The sequence below is a fragment of the Zalophus californianus genome, chromosome 6 (genome assembly GCF_009762305.2).
Source record: "Zalophus californianus isolate mZalCal1 chromosome 6, mZalCal1.pri.v2, whole genome shotgun sequence".
NCBI classification, from domain to species: domain Eukaryota; kingdom Metazoa; phylum Chordata; class Mammalia; order Carnivora; family Otariidae; genus Zalophus; species Zalophus californianus.
Window position 1 is genome coordinate 24,914,070 of NC_045600.1, and position 16,132 is coordinate 24,930,201.

A 16,132-nucleotide genomic window follows, 5' to 3' on the forward strand; every position below is an offset into this window, starting at 1 on the left:
GCACTTGGCTCTTCTCTATTTTTACACTCCTTACATTACAGTCTGGTTATCTGTCTCCTCAACCTCAAGAATTGGGTTTTGTGGTTTTTTTTTTTTCATCTTTGCAACCTCAACCCCCCACAACTAATGTGTGAGGTGCTCAAGAGAATAATACATTCCAACAAATCTTCTGTCCTGCTGCGTCCTGCTGACAGCCTCGCAGCTTAGCTGTCACCGAAATACCTGAACAGCTTGAAGGTCAAGACTGTGCATTTCCAAACACCATGGTCATCTCAAGATCTAACTTCCGGGTCTGGTCTCCTGCAGGAAACAGGTATCTCATTTACCCCTTATTTTAAGGTGAAACCTCAGGGATAAATCCACCAACCGAATTAAAGGTTGTCTAATCCACAATCTTTATGGAGATTTAGGCTTATGATAAAAGGGAGACCCAAGGTTTACAAGGAAAGGATCTTGAAATGCCCCTCAGATCTTTCCTTTTATAGACACTTGGCAACTTTCCCAAGAGCTCAAGTTCCCTTTAAAACTGTATCACGTGGATAACATGCGTGCATGGACAGAGGTGTGAGGTGAAAGTCCAAGCAGAGGTTTAAATACAAAAAAGCACAAGGCCATAAAAATTAAGACCTTACCACCCAGAAAATCATGAGTAATCCCAGTTAGAATTAGAAATACATTACTAGCTTTTCCTTCAAGTCATTTTGTCTTGGTCTCCATATGGGAGATACCATTCTGGGGAAATGTCTGTGTGCTTTAACAGAGGGAGGACACCTCGCCCCAACCTAAATCTCAAATATTAGTTTTCCTCTTCGTCTCCATTTCCATTCTCCAACTTGGCTTCAAATTTATGTCAAAGATCCTGAACCCCGATTCCATACAATGTCCTCTGTTTGGAACCAGATATGGCTCCCTTCATTCTCCTTTTCCAGAGAGATAAGATTAGTGAAATTCTCCAAATCCCCAGCTTCCAGAAGGGTTCACAGTAACAGTGCCCACCTCCCCATTCGCACCAGCCCACGCTGCATCTGTGCCAGGCAGCAGGAGCACCCTCCAGGCATCCACCAGCCTGCCAGCTCAGCAGGGCAGAACTGGGCAGACCCTAGGACCATGCTGTGACTGGCATACCACCAGACTCCCAGGGCAAACGCCCAGGCAATGTGTATTGCCAGGACTTGGGCAATAACAGGGAGCCTGGCTGCGGCCTGAGCCCTGGGCCTGGCTCAGAAGTCCCCGAAACCCACCCACTAACCACTAACTCCTTACTTGGCACTGCGCACCTTCTCCCCCACCTCCCCACGCCCTGGCACCATACCTGGCAAGCTGGCCACCCAGGAGAAATAACCAGCCAAATGGGTGACAGCAGGTCTCTGCAAAAGACAGCACACCTGCGTCCTGCGCCCAGAACGGGGCACTATGCCCACCCCCTAACTGGAGGCCCAGGACCCTCACCGGGTTACCAGCCCTGCTCCCATTCACCTGCCCATTCCCTGCCCCTCTGCTCAGAGCCCTGAAGGCCTGCGGGCTCGCCGCCGCTGCCTGGACGCCCAGCAGGGCTAGTCCGGGGCCCACCCGCCCTGACTGCATACCTCACTCGCTGTCCATACAAGTCCCCTCCCCACACACAGCCCCCAGTCTCCCGCGATCCCCTCTCCCACGCAGCCGCGCCCCTCCAGCAAAAGAAACCAACTAAAAGGGGAACAGACGCACCACCTCCTGCTGCCACCATTTGGCCCACTGTCCCCCGAAAGTCCGGTCCTCTCTCTTGCCTACGTCGCGTCCCTCCCCTCCCCTACGCCTGCCTCCTTTCCCCACACTCCCCGCGCGAACCCTCTGCCCCCGGGCCCAGCCCTCCCTCTCTCACCTAGGGCCGAGGTCGCCTCTCCACGACCGGCCCCGCGGGTCAGGCGACGCATGCGCGAGCCCGGCCCCGCGGCTCCATGACAACCCCGTCGGCGCCGGGTCTCAAGCTATTCCCCCCGCCCCCTGCTCCGGCCTCCCGCCCATTTCTCCTCCCTCCGCCTCCGCGGCGGCGTTCTCCGGACACGTGACTCGGCTCGGACGAGCCGGCACCATGGAGACTGTCGAGGTTCTCCTAGAAGACCCCCCGCCACCGGAAGGCGAGGCGGGCACGCCTCTCAGGGAGGTGCCGACGTCCCTAAAGGGCCTGCGCTCTCTCCGCGGAAGGCGGGCGTCTCTATGGTTGGTTCTCCGGAATCGCCGCCATTTTGTACAGGGGACCTTGAGCGAAGAGCCGCGGTGGCACGGCTCCGAGGCGGGGTTTTGAGGAGAAACGGGTGGGCGGGCTTCTAGCAAACTGGGCAGGAGGCGTGATTCTCCTGCGGGAGCGGGTGATTAGCCGGGTTTGGCTCTCTCGGTCTGTGCGCAGGGACACTCTTAGGGTTGGGGACCGGGACAGGCCTGCTGACGTGCACGTGAAGCCGGGGCGTGGCGTCCGGCGTGGGAGGGCAGGCGGGCACCCTTGCCGCGGTCTGGGCCTGGCGGAGGCGTGCCCCAGCGCCCCGCGCGCGCGGCTCACGTTTTTGCCACGCGTGTCGCGGCGGTTGGCTGGCGTTCCCGGCTACCTCTCCAGGCACCCTTCACGAGGCAGGGACGCAATATTTCTTTTGGACGGTTTCACGTTCTTTGATGCATGACTCCCTTTGTCCCGTGCGACTGTCCGAGCTGCTGGGTTTTATATGGATACCGTCTCTCCTGCCAGCTTTTGGTGAAGTGTCACAATGAGCACACCTGTAATAGCTAAAGAAAAAGGGGTTGGGGATCAATTCTCTTGCATTCGATCAGTGAGGCTTACTAATTAGGTTAGAATAAAAGTCCTTCTCAAGTGAATTTAAAGAGACCGACACGTGGAGGCAAGTTCTAGAGCTGCCCTGTCCAGTCCAGTAGCCACTAACCACTAGGGGGTACTGAACTAATTAACAAAATTTCAGTTTCTCATTTGCAGTAGCCGCATTTTAAACCCTCAGTGACCACATATAGCCAACGGCTACCTTACTGGACAGCGCAGACTATAGCACGTGGCCAACATACAGAATTGTATTCATTCAGCCGCGCTGATCTAGATCACGGGATGGGGAAATCGCCCTGTGTTGGTAATCCAAGCCTTTGTAAGCGCTGCCAGGTCATGGTTAATCACGTTAGTCCTCTAGACACAGATAATGCTAATGTATTATTGCATATGAATGTATTAGCATAAGCCCCACCAACAAATAATAATTGAATGCCTACAGCATGTAAAGTTTTTGTTGAGGGGATGGAGGGAGTGAAAACAATAGTTAACAATTATCAAGTAATTAAGAGCCAGTCAGCTTTACATGCATTCTCTTACCATGCTTCTGCAAATTTATGAGGTTGGCGCTAGTATCATTTGTAGTTGATAGATGAGAGCATTGAGGTTTATGCTCATGAGATGCAAAACTATACTAAGTCCAAGATCTTAACCATTAACCATATTGCTTTTTTGGGGCAGAATAAAACCGTCTTTATCTTCAGATATCTTAGAATCTGATATGGGAAGGACATGCTCTAATAAACTATATGAGATGTGGCAAATGCCAGAGGTTTCTGAACATAATCTAATTAATAAAATCAAGGAAGAAAAAAATAGCCTTCAGTTGTTTTTTGTTTGTTGTTGGAGAAGGAAGAGAGCAAAAGGTACAACTTTAAGAAGGACAGATAAAAGTTGGATTTACAATGATGGAAGTAAATGAGGGCATAATGCATACCAGAGAAAAGAGAATAAATGAAATAAGCCAAAGCATGAGGATTATTTTAGTCCTCCACAGGTGCAAGTAAACCAGACTTACCTGATTTTACCTATCTTATGAGCACCTATGCTCTATCAATAACTTGAACTTCAAAGGCAAGTTTGCTAATGGAAACAAATGAATCAGACCAATTTACTGATAGGTGTGATTTTTATTGAGTATGATTCTATATCATTAGTGATAAAAGCAATTCATGAAAGTGAGTAATTTTTTTAAAAATGGGTAATATTTTTATATAGCCGAACCAATGTAAAAAATTTTCTTCCTGGCTTTGTTAATTTGCCAGGGTTTGTAAATCAGCATCTTAGTGGATAGTTTCCTGGTGGCATGACTTCTTTAATCTTTACTATCACACTCACATTTAGGCTCAGGTTCCTATGACGGAGAGTGGGTTTGGAAGCACGTCTTCTTGCTGTAGAGTCCTTTCCAGTTGGAGTCTCAGCACCCGTTGTGTGGCCCAAGACTCATTTTGCCACCACCACTGCCAGCAGGGGGAGACCTGCTCCCTTAAATGCTACACTCAAGGCTTTGCGAATTGGCTTCTTTTCCTTTCTCCTGGTCATGGAGTGCCACAGTCTGGAACCAGAAGCTGCACTTCCACCCAGCCTATTTCATTAAGTTGTTAACTCCCCCATCCATGTGAGGATTTGCATTTTCAGTCCTGCATAAGGATGCCATGAAGAGTCAATCTTGTGCTGAGTTTCATTTGAAGAAATTTTCAAGTATACCATATGGTATATAATTTAAAATACTTGTAAATAGTTGTTTAATACTTATTTTAATATTTAAAGTTGAAATTAAAATTAAGGTTTGTCTAGGAACACCTGGGTGGCTCAGTCAGTTAAGGGTCTGCCTTCAGCTCAGGTCATGATCCCAGAGTTCTGGGATCGAGTCCCACATAGGGCTCCTTGCTCAGTGGGGAGCCTGCTTCTCCCTCTCCCTCTGCCTGCGCTACCCCTGCTTGTGCTCGCTCGCACTCTCTTCCTCTCTGACAAATAAAATCTTAAAAATAAATAAATTAATTAAAGTTCATTTAGAACTATTTTAAAGTAATTTAAAATAGCGTAATGGCAGTGAAAGTATTCAAAAGATCAAGTTTCAAATCCCTGCTCCTATCAATACCATTTTATAAAAGAAGGGCATTTTAACATCTTCCCCTGCATATACACAGGAAAGACGATAGGCCATCATCTCATGATTTAAAAATTAAATAATTTCTCCTTTATGAAAAATTCATTGCATGATTCTTATTTTTCCAGTTTTGCTGAGGACCAGTGAAAACATCACCCTAAGGACTGGCATCAGTTCTTGGACCAGCATTTGAGAACCATCTATTTTATTTTTCCAAACCTTAGCCTGGCCATCTGTAAAAAAGTTATCCTCTAGTCTGAATCTAGCCTTATTAGCACTGACCACTTCACAGTGTTTTAAGAGGCTTTGCTGGGAAGGTAGGTGTGTGTGTGTGCTCCGCAGTCCCAGAGCCGGGAGTCTGTGAGAGGAGAGGACCGAGGCCCCAGCCTGTGCGTGGGCAGAGGGATCTACAGATCCCAGGCTGGCAGGGGCAGAAGTGGGTGAAAGCGGGATGCATGCTCCTTTTTTTTCTTAGCAGTCTGGTGACCGGGCCCCCATCAGCCAGCTTGGTTTGGGGCTCACATTCTTAGGGGCTATCTGGAAGAGCAGGAGCAACAAAGGATAACATTTAGGTTGCAAGCAGGACGTTAATACACAGGTACAGGTTTGGTTTCAGGGGCAGTGGAAGCCCCTCCCAAATAGCTCTCCATCTTCTTGCCTGTACCTGAAATTCCTGTAAGAAAAATTGCTTGACATGCAAATACTCTAGAACCCAAGACAGATTTTTTTCTCCTGACCACTAACCCAGAGTGCTTCCTATTTGCCGGACACCGTCTTAAGTATTTTGCCTAGATTTACTAATTTAATTCTCACAGAATCCCATGAGATGGTTGTGGTATCACTCTCCTCATTTTACAGAGGAGTAAAGTAAGGTAGAGGCGCCATGTCATTTGCCAGCGTCCCTGGTATAGTAAGTAGTGGAGCCAGGATTTGAATTCCACAGTCCTTGCTTTTAGCCATCTGCTAGGCTGCCTCCATGTTACCGTGGAGGTGGTACCACCACACCCTTTCCTGCTGTACTAAGGGGGAGGCCAGTGGGGGGCCAGAAGGCACTGGGTACAGCCCTTGTGTGGGAAAGGATGCCAGGAATGGAGACTGCACACCACAAAGGCAAACCTTGCAGACAACACCTCCATCTGGTCGTCTGCCCTGCCCGTGGGGTGGGGTGGGGGTGGGAGGTAATGCTGATTTCAAACCACTTACCTTTCTAAACCACAGCAGCTGCCTTTTACCGGTTAGATCTGCCTAGAATCTTTATAGGGGAAATATTTTAGCTTATTAATTTTTTTAAAGATTTAATTTATTTGAGAGAGAGTAAGCGAGAGAGTGAGAGAGAAAAGGAGCAGGGGAGGGGCAGAAGCAGACTCCCCACTAAGCAGGGAGCCTGACGTGGGGCTCAATCCCAGGATGATGACCTGAGCCAAAGGCAGATGCTTAACCGGCTGAGCCACCCGGGCGCCCCTATAGTGGAAATGTTTTTTAAAGTACCCTCTCCCTGCACTGAATATGAAGTTTTTGACATACACTCAGAATTTCTCTTTCACTTGATGGCCCAGAAAGCTGTTCAATTTCCCCTTTGTGTGAAACCCTTTGATTTTTAACTCGTAGTTTCTCCCAGGCCACATCTCATATCCTGCCTGGTGGGCTCCTCTCCCTTCTGTAATTAGCCCTCGGATCCCAGCTGTGTTCCCCAGCACGGGGTTGCCAAAGTCAGGGAACACAGGCCAGGGCAGCAGAAAGCCCCAGGGGGCTGGGGCTCTTCAGTGGAACCTGACTACAAAGCCCAAGATTAGGAGCAGCTTCTGCACGGACATTAATTATTCCCCAGATGAAACACTTGCCATCTCTGGTGACTTGATCTAGGCTGGTTTGCATGGTAATTTCTTGGGTACCTATCTGCCTTCTCCACTGGAGTCTAAGCACCTTTAGGGCAGGGATTACATCTAATTTTTTCTCCCACAAAGCAAAAACCGCCACAGAGTAAGTGTTCAACAGAGTTTTTTCAGTGGGACCCCTGCTTCCTGAAAATTTAACAGCACACTCACACATTAGACAAGGCTCTAGAAAAGGAAACCTGCACCAGCCAGGGGAGGGAGCCACCCATGCGGCCAATGCGTGCAAGACCAGCCTGGAGAACTTCTCTTTGTCAATTCCCCGACACCCTCTGCTCTGTCCCACTTCTGAGCCTCTGCACACAACAGTGTGTATCACTGGAGCTTGTTGAAAGGCGGAGTGAAGGTCGCTGCTGACAGGTTTCGCTCCACACTTAGTAATTCTGGTGAAGAAATTCCAGAGCCTCTGTTTTTCCTACCATGCCCCCCCCACCCCTGCAACCAGCCCCAGTCATTGGAGGTCTCTCCTGTTCTGGGCATTTGCTCAACAATGCCCTTGAATCCTCCTCCCTAATGTTTGATTTGGCTCTATTGGAATGGCTGACTTTGTCTGGAATTCCATGAAGAACCTTCTAAAACCCAGTAGTCAGGAAAGGTGACGGATGTAGTGAGTGGCTCTACTTTGCAGACAGAGACAAGCCCAGAACATCCGTCACACACAAGCACTCCCCTTCCCAGCACCGGCAAGGCAGGGCTGGTCCTTTTGACAGGCTTCGCTCGGCACGGTTAGCCAGCTGGGCTAGTTTAAGTCAGCATCACAGAGGTTGAATAATAGGTACCAGATGTTGGGTTGAAGCCTCACCCAACTGGTCATCAAAACTACCTGGTTGATTTCATCTCAGTTCAGAATCTGCTCTCTCTCCAATTGATGGCCTGATCCCAGAGTCCAAAATCTCAAAATTCAGTCTCAAACAGGAGACTGAAAAGCAAACAATTTCTGAAGAAGTTTCAGATATATTTGTGGGAGTAAGGAGTGGGCAAATATTCTTTTTTTTTAATCTGGGAGGTGGTCCTTTTAAAACTGCCTGTGAGAAAGTTGAGTCCTCTTAGCCTTCCAAATTGGAAGTGGCATTTAAATTTGATTTCCATGTTTCCTAATGTTAGAGAAGCTTTGAGACATTCCTTATTCATTTTCCAGCGCGTTGTCGGGTTTTCAGCCTATTTCAAAGACAATGCTTGTCAATACCTACAGCAGAGTGGAGTCTTTCCAAGGACTCATTTGCCTAAAAGGTCTGGGAAGTCCCGTCCAAATGAAGAAATTACTAAGAGCATTTTCTTCGGGTGTAAAAAAGTGCAGTTTATTCACCCAGAACTTCGGTTTCTTTGAGATGTGGAGTGTCCCTTTTAAGACTTAAAAGGCTGCTTTTATCTGGTAAAATCTCATCCCAGCTGGAGTCATGGGACCTGCCTTCCCAGAGCCCTTTCCGGAATTGACAGCCATCGGCGCGCAGAACTATGGGGCTTTGGTCTTCTGCTTTCTGGACAGGGATAACAGGAGAACCCACAGCATTTACCCACAGGGCAAAGCCAAGAAAATTCACCAGAATGTCTTGTGCTAATAGTTTAACGGAATTCTCCCTCCAGCACTTTCTGACAGGGCGTGGGGATTTTCTTGTGTCATCCACTTCAGGAGGGATTGTGTCATCCAGGTGCAGGGGTTCTTGGCTGTCCTTTACCTGTTGTCTCCTCCTGTCACATACAGCCAAGAAAGCAGATGACAGGTTCATCTCTATTACACAGGGAATTACCGAGTGGTTGCCTAGCAACTCAGCACGATCAATACGGTCTCTTGTTGTGGAATGTAGGGTGGCTGGCTTTCCAGAATGACTGTATTTGCCTATTTCTTTGGGGCCTCTAGAAAAAATAGGTATGTTTTCCTGGATTTAAGGCTATTAGAATGGCCTTTTGTGTTGCTTTACCCTAGTATTCCTTTTATAGTAGCCCACTACTGTAAAAAATGACAATTCTCTGATCAAATCATTAATACGGCAATTGCTTCAATTCCATTCAATTCAGTAAGCATCTTCTGTGTGCTGGATCCTGTACTAGATACTATAAAGAGATAGGAGGAAGAACAAGTGTGGCCCCTGTCTCAGGGAACTTCTGTGTTTAGTAGATGCATATTATATATCATTTGTTTACACGTGTGAAACAGACAGCTATGATGTGTAGGGAAAATAAAGGTATTTTTATTGGGAAGAGTTCCTTTGTTTTTGATCAAAGGATTTTTCACTTTCATTTAGATTCCTTCCTTTATAGCTTAGAGCCATGATCAGTTCAAAAAGCTGCAATCAGTTCAAAATCACTTCTAAGACATAGCTCTTATTGGAATCTCAGCAATTAGCAGCTCTTACACAGCTCTTGTTGGAGAGTGACACCGCCAGTGTTGTGGGGTGGGGTGATGCTGCCCGGCATCTATACCGCAGGCTTTCTGCATAATTGCTGCCAAGGTGTTCACAGCCTCCCCACCTCTATTCTGCACCTTCCAGTTGAAAAGAAGCCCCTTGCCTTTCTTTGTCTACTTTGCAGTAATCTCATCTGCCTCTCTTCACTTAAGGAGGGACTTTAGAATGTTCCAGATCTTGCATTAGGGAGCTGATCACTTGAGGGGAGTTCTTTCCCACCGGGGAGATGGTTGCTAGACAGAGCCTGGGGTTTGACTAGCCCCTCTCCCTGGAGTTGATGTGTTTGGTGGTTTGGTTTCCCACCTTCCTCAGGAAGGTACCAGGGCATGGTGCGAAGTAACTGTTCCTGGCAGCTTTGGCGCACAATCCTGCACACACTCATTAGCTACCCCTCCTGAGTGGCCTATATCCAGAATCCACAAAGAAAAGAGAAGGCTCTTGAGGACAGCTGGAGCGTGGTGCCAGAGTTCTGCCTGCATCTTGTTCATTGCCTCCACCATCTTGTTCCCACAGATCCTTTGCCATTCTCAAGAAATCATTCAGACCCCTTGCATTCATGCGGAGCGCCTGACCTTTGCTTTCAGACCAATGTCAGGCAGAAGAAAGGGGGCAGAGGGGTGGGGAGGACTAGACAAAGCAGACACTCCATCGATGTTTGCCTTCGGCTTCTTTATTCCACCCTCGCACCTCCTCCCTGGCTCCTCCTGCCCGTTCCACAGATGGAGCTCCGAAAGTGTGAATACCTGTCACACTACTGAGTACTAACATATTCTCATCCCAAGGTGTCTTTTCACTTACGATCAAACCAACCAACATTGACTATGAGCTATGTGTCTCCTAAGGGTCAGGGACACAGTAAAGAGTTAACACACAGTTTCTACCCCTGAGCAGGTCACACATCGGTTCTGTTACGTGCTGTAATAAGGACTGGGAACACAGACCGAAGAGCAGTGAATTTCGGGGCCGGGGGGGCAGGGGGTTCAGGAAAAGATGTGTAGAGGGCCATGAGGCTAGACCTGGGGGGCTGGCAGAAAAGGTAGGTCTCTCTATTTACCTTTAGAAATGGGCCAAGAGTGGAGCGTCTGTTACCCTTCAATGTTGGGAAATCCTTCATTGCTCTAATCTAAATCCTTTCCCCTGCAGTTTACACCGTATTCCCTCTCATTCCCAGGTCAGGTGAAATAGCAAAAATCTTTGCCTAATAACTTAGTCACTCAGAAGCCTCTAGCACATCATATCTGGTGCTCTAACCTAACATGGAAAAAACTATTTCCTCCCACCCCAAAACTCTGCAGCTAGACTTCTCTAGCCACTACCCCAGGAAGAGTTTCTGAGCAGTACCCCCCTACTAGGGCTCTGCCTGGAAAGGTCGGGGGAGACAGGGCAATCAGCTACCGGGGTCTATACCCCAGATAATGGCACTTGGAAGAGTCTGTACTGTAAGCATGTTTCATGGCATCTTCACTAAAGACAGAATTTTTGAAGTTGAATGACACATAAAGTCCAGTGTTTCATGGCATCCCACTACCAGACTTCACCAGCCTATGGATTGTCATATTGACATCCAGACCTAAATTTCATTAGTTCTGAGCCCTCTTGAAGCCCTATCGAACTTTCTTCTGGTCCCCCTGCCTCCCCACCAACTCTTCTTCAGTGATGTGAGCATGCCCCTGAGGGATCTGGTTCGTGGCAGATCCACGAGGCTCTCCCACTGCAACCTCCCCATTGGTGGTTTACCCCTCACACCCCCTTAAAAAGGGGTACCTCATCAGTGTGTGTGTCCTCTGTGAGAACAGTGTTCTTATAATGGTCACTCCTTGGGGTGCCTGGGTGGTCAGTCAGTTAAGCAGCCAACTCTTGATTTCGGCTCAGGTCATGATCTCAGGGTGGTGAGATGGATCCCCTCATTGGGCTTGACAGTCAGTGGGAGTCGGATTGTCTCCCTCTCCCTCTGCCCGTCCCCCTGCTTACATGTTCTCTCTCTCTCTCTCTCTCTAAAATAAATAAATAAATCTTTAAAAAAACCAGTGGTCACTCCTGTTCTGCTGGGCATAGCATTCTCTCTGGGGCCACCCTAAGTCACCAACTTGCCAAAGTGGAGGGCAGGATGGAACAGTGGGGGACAAATGAACTTCTTATAGGTTGGCTATACTTTGCTACCTGTGTCCCAGAGCAAAACTGTTTGTATCTTCAGTTGCTCAAAGTCTTACATGATTATTCATCTTTCACCCAACCTCACCCCTCACTGGGGCTAGAAATGAGTATCTCAGGCCAAGATGGGGGCTGATGGTTCCTTAGTTCCTTCCTCTCTCTTTCTTCACCGGGAGCTCTTCATCCAAACAAAGCAACTCCCACAAAACAAAACAAATAAAACTCGAAACCTTTCTACTTCAATAAAAAATAACAAACGTGTGTCCATTGATGCAAACAGATACTAATACTTGGGGTGGGGGCTGTTGGTGCTGTTCTGTAAACTCCATCCCATAATTCATGAAACTCAGGAGTATTGCCTTCTTGTATGACTTGAAAATGAAGTCAAGACTACTCACCCCCTTCTTAAATGCACCTCTTAAGTCCATAAGGAATATAATGCACGAAGAGCTTCCATCTCATGGGCAACCTGTGAGAATGCCATTTTAAGAGAAATTAGCAATGGTTGCAGTTCAAAGGTTAACATTGTTTTGTCGGTTGGGGTTCTTGCTCTGCAAGAATTTTCTCTGTAGACTCTAAGAAACATCTATACCATCACCCTCCACTTCCATCCCCTCAAAAATGAACACAAAACAAGCTATAGTTGACCCTTGAACATCACAGGTTCAGACTGTGTGAGTCCATTTATATATTTATTTTAAGGTTTTTTTTTTTAAGATTTTTTAAAGTAATCTCTGTACCCAACATGGGGGTTGAACTTACAACCCAGAGATCAGGAGTTCCATGTTCTATCAACTGAGCCAACCAGGTGCCCCTACGTGAGTCCATTTATACACCGATTTCTTTTGATAAATACAGTACAGTAGTACTGTAAATGTATTTTCTCTTAGGATTTTCTTAATAACATTTTCTTTTCTCTAACTTACTTTATTGTAAGAATACAGTATATAATATATACAATATATAAAATATGTGTTAATCAACAGTTCATGTTATTGGTAAAGCTTCCAGTTAACAGTACTGCTATTAGTAGTTAAATTTTGGGGGACTCAAAAGTTATACTCAGGGACGCCTGGGTGGCTCAGTGGGTTAAGCATCTGCCTTCGGCTCAGGTCATGATCTAATGTCCTGGGATTGAGTCCCACATCAGGCTCCTTGCTCAACGGGGAGTCTGCTTCTCCCTCTTACTGCTGCTCCCCCTGCTTGTGCTCTCTCTCTCTCTAACAAATAAATAAAAATAAAACCTTAAAAAAAGAGTTGTACTCAGATCTTTGTTCAGTGGCCGGCACCCCTAAACCCCTCATTGTTCAAGGGTCAAATGTATTTAGATCCAGATAATGTAAAAAACAAAAATAGAGGGGCGCCTGGGTGGCTCAGTTGGTTAAGTGACTGCCTTCGGCTCAGGTCATGATCCCAGGGTCCTGGGATCGAGCCCCGCATCGGGCTCCCTGCTCGGCGGGAAGCCTGCTCCTCCCTCTCCCACTCCCCCTGCTTGTGTTCCCTCTCTCGCTGTCTCTCTCTCTCTGTCAATTAAATAAATAAAAATCTTTAAAAAACAAAAAAAAAACAAAAATAGAAATGGGATTGCCCTAAAAGTAGACCTCACTGCACAGTGGACAGAGCCCAGGGTGTGGCATTAAAGATCTCAGTTGAATCCAGGCCCTGTTGCTTACAAGCCAGAGTCCCCTGAGAAAGTCCCTTTACGTCTCTGAGCTGCTATTTCTCATTTGTAAAATGGAGCGATGACGATGTCTGCCCTCCTTCCCAGGGTTGTGAGAATGGAAGGGAACAAAATAAATATAAATAAAAATGCTTTGCAAGCTGTAAAGTACCTGTTATTCTCTAGAGGGAAAGCTGGAAGAAATCACATCAGCTCAGTCCCATCACCGTGGCTTTCATAGGCTGATGGAGTTTTTCCTGGGAGTGGTTCTGCACCCACACATCATGCCACCTTGTGTCTCCAGCACAAATATGAGGCGTGGTGTACTACCTTGTCTTAAGTTATGGTGGAAAATTCAGTCTGATGAGGACCAGTCCTAGAACCAGAGAGAATGGGGAATGACGGTGGCTAGATGAATGTGCATGGGCTCACTGACATCTAGCATCAGTCAAGTTCCCTTTGCCTTTGGAAGCCAACTCCTCTGAACCACTGCTCATCTCAGAATCATTGCTGAGTTTTCCCCAACAATATCATTCCTCCTACCAAAAGCACCGGTGATGCAGCATATCTTGAAAGAGTGTTTCACTATTATGCCTGGGATTTTTTCCAAGCCATGGACACTTTCTTCAAGTTTGATGCTGGCACTTTCTTGATCCTACCAGAAGGATCCTTCATATGCAGGGAGTGACAAACAACAGTACTGCTGAAACCAGGAAAAGCAGAGCTCCTGCTCTTGCCTGCAACCCACTCATCATTGGCACAAAAATATATTATGACAACAAAAGGCATGCTTTATTGTGTCATATCCTTGGAAAGTCCAGTGGGTGTCACCAAATGGTCATGACTTTGGCACTAACAATGTTTTATAGCACAAATGGCCTCCGCCAAAATCCCAATCCCAGTAGCAAGGACTGCGCTCGGTCTAGGCATCCCTCACCCATCTCCCAAACTTTGGGCTGGATCCATCTGAGTGTGGGGAGATTTGAAGCTCTCTGTATTGGATGATGATTAGAGTTACAGTAGCAGATGGATTGGCTTTCTTTTTTTTTTTTTTTTTAAAGATTGGCCTTAAATTGATTTTGATATAAAGGGTCTGTTGACATGCTGCTATTTCCCACTTAGAACCTTGTCCCTTTTCCTGTTTCTGTATAATAATGTTTATCCCGCACATCTTGTGGCCTGTTGCTCACCCATTCATGGCTACCTTGCTGTCCCCCTGTCTCATGGTCTCTCAGCAGCCCCCAAGGTGAAGTTCTTGGCCCCATGGGGGGCAGTGGGCATCACCGCCTATGTTCTGCCAGCTAACCGTACTTAGCTCACCTCCGTCACACCCCTCCCCTCCCAGGCTTTTCTCATCCTCTTCCTTCCTGATGCCCAGGCCACCCATTGGCTCTGCCCCACCAGATGATGTGGACCTAAGGGCCTCCGGAAGCAGCCAGGCACTGCGGGGGTGGGGGACAGGGGAGGGTGCTCACAAGGACGCTCTCCTATGGCGTGTGCGTGTGCGCCGGCGTGGCTGGCACAGTGCTGAGGGTTGGTGTCTGTAGGCACTTGACCCGTACACTGTTGCCTTGGAAAATGGGACTTCTCGACGATGGGTCCTGCCCAAAGTCTGGAAAATAAGTCAGCAGCTCACTTTACATCTTCTTCAAATGGTGAAAGGAACTGTAGAAACTGACTTTTATGGTCTAAGTATATTTTAAGTTCAAAACCAAATGTTGTGTTACCACTGTTACTTGTTTAAAATCCCTCTTTCAACATTAGCCTTTGGCCAGTGAGGGTGTTTGGGGCTGGAAATACATGGAATCTCTATCAAAGGAACACAAAACATCACTTCTACACAATATGCGATTTCCAGAACAGAGAAGAAGCCTCAACAAGCATCAAGCAGTCAGCAGTCTGTGACAAAATCAGGTCAAGGCCGAAGCAGCACATTGGCATGAGTGTTCTTAAAAGGTACGATTAGGTGCCCAGGGTTCAGTCAACATGATGATATGCTGCTATTGTTTTCTCATAGTGGCTGAGAGCAAATTATGAAGAGATGGTTTCTGGGTCTCAACACGAAGAGATGGTGCCTGGCCCCAAGGAACCTTCATGTGCATTGATTGAACAATAAACAAACACCTAAGCAGGTCTTTTCTACCCGTTATTCTAAATCTTCATTGTTAAATCACTATACTGCATATGGACTTAGGCATTTTGTAATGCACTGACTCTAAGTTAGTTTGTTATATAGACAGGAGCCCCTTGACATATTTTCCCGGGGCCTGACTTAAAGTGGTCCCTGATGAGCACCGTGTATGGCCAACAACATAATGAATTTCAGAAACATTAGAATATGAAGAAAACTTGATTGTAAAATAGACAAAATGCAATAAAATTTAGTGGGGCTTAGAAAAGACAGAAACTGTTATCTCACTTAAGGTACTCATTCCAGGCTGGAAGGAGGGTCTGCTCCACGTGGTCGTTCAGGGATCCAGCTTCCTGGCACCCTCCTCTGTCATTCCCTAGGGCATCCTTCTCACTTGCGTGGTCAAAGCTGGATCTCAGGCAAGTTCACGTTCTGGTTCAAGGGAAGGGGACACAGTGTCGATGAGGCAGGCCCACCATCTTAAGGCATAGATATGATCGTCCCTTCTCTTCATATAGTGCAAACTTAGTCACTTGGTCACACCTAGCTGTGAAGGAGTCCCAGCAAGTCTGTCCCCAGCTGGGGCCCGACGACGACTGTGGTACTCTGGAGGAAGGGGAGAAAGAATCTTGGTGAAGCTCTAGTAGTCTCCATTTTAGGAACTCACTTGAATGACCATATCAGTTGCCACTTTGTCCTAGAGACACGTAAGAAACCTTTTGTTTGTCACCTGGAGTTTGATTCTGACAGTTGTGTCACAAGCTTTGTACTGCCATTGAGCAAAGTCCTCCCTACACTGTTACCTCTCACCTTGCTGTATTTCACAACAATGAGCTTCTTTTCAGTAAGAAGACTGGTATCTATCTGTTGGTTTTTGCCATCCAGAATCCTTTCTCCTTTCCTCTGGTAGTTGTACCCTGATTCTCCTATTGGGAACCGCCACTTTTCCACCCTCAATGCCCTGTACACAGAGTTGA

The 16,132-nt window shown here is 47.1% G+C and overlaps 1 protein-coding gene across 5 annotated transcripts in view; it reads right to left on the minus strand.

Moving 5' to 3' along the window:
- Nucleotides 1–13,698, minus strand: part of CIPC (CLOCK interacting pacemaker) — a 30,855-nt gene extending 17,157 nt beyond the window's left edge. Inside the window, exons 1-4 of one of the 5 annotated variants that reach the window (XM_027569788.2) lie at nt 13,568–13,698; nt 13,197–13,400; nt 11,763–11,833; nt 2,537–2,757 (exon numbers count right to left, since the gene is read on the minus strand). The gene's annotated coding sequence lies outside the window, so the exon portion shown is untranslated. Of the gene's footprint in view, nt 1–222; nt 301–1,707; nt 1,810–1,861; nt 2,110–2,536; nt 2,758–11,762; nt 11,834–13,196; nt 13,401–13,567 lie in introns of those variants that run through there. The other 4 variants (XM_027569787.2, XM_027569786.2, XM_027569785.2 and 1 more) reach the window with 4 other exon arrangements.
- Nucleotides 13,699–16,132: the final 2,434 nt, after the last annotated feature.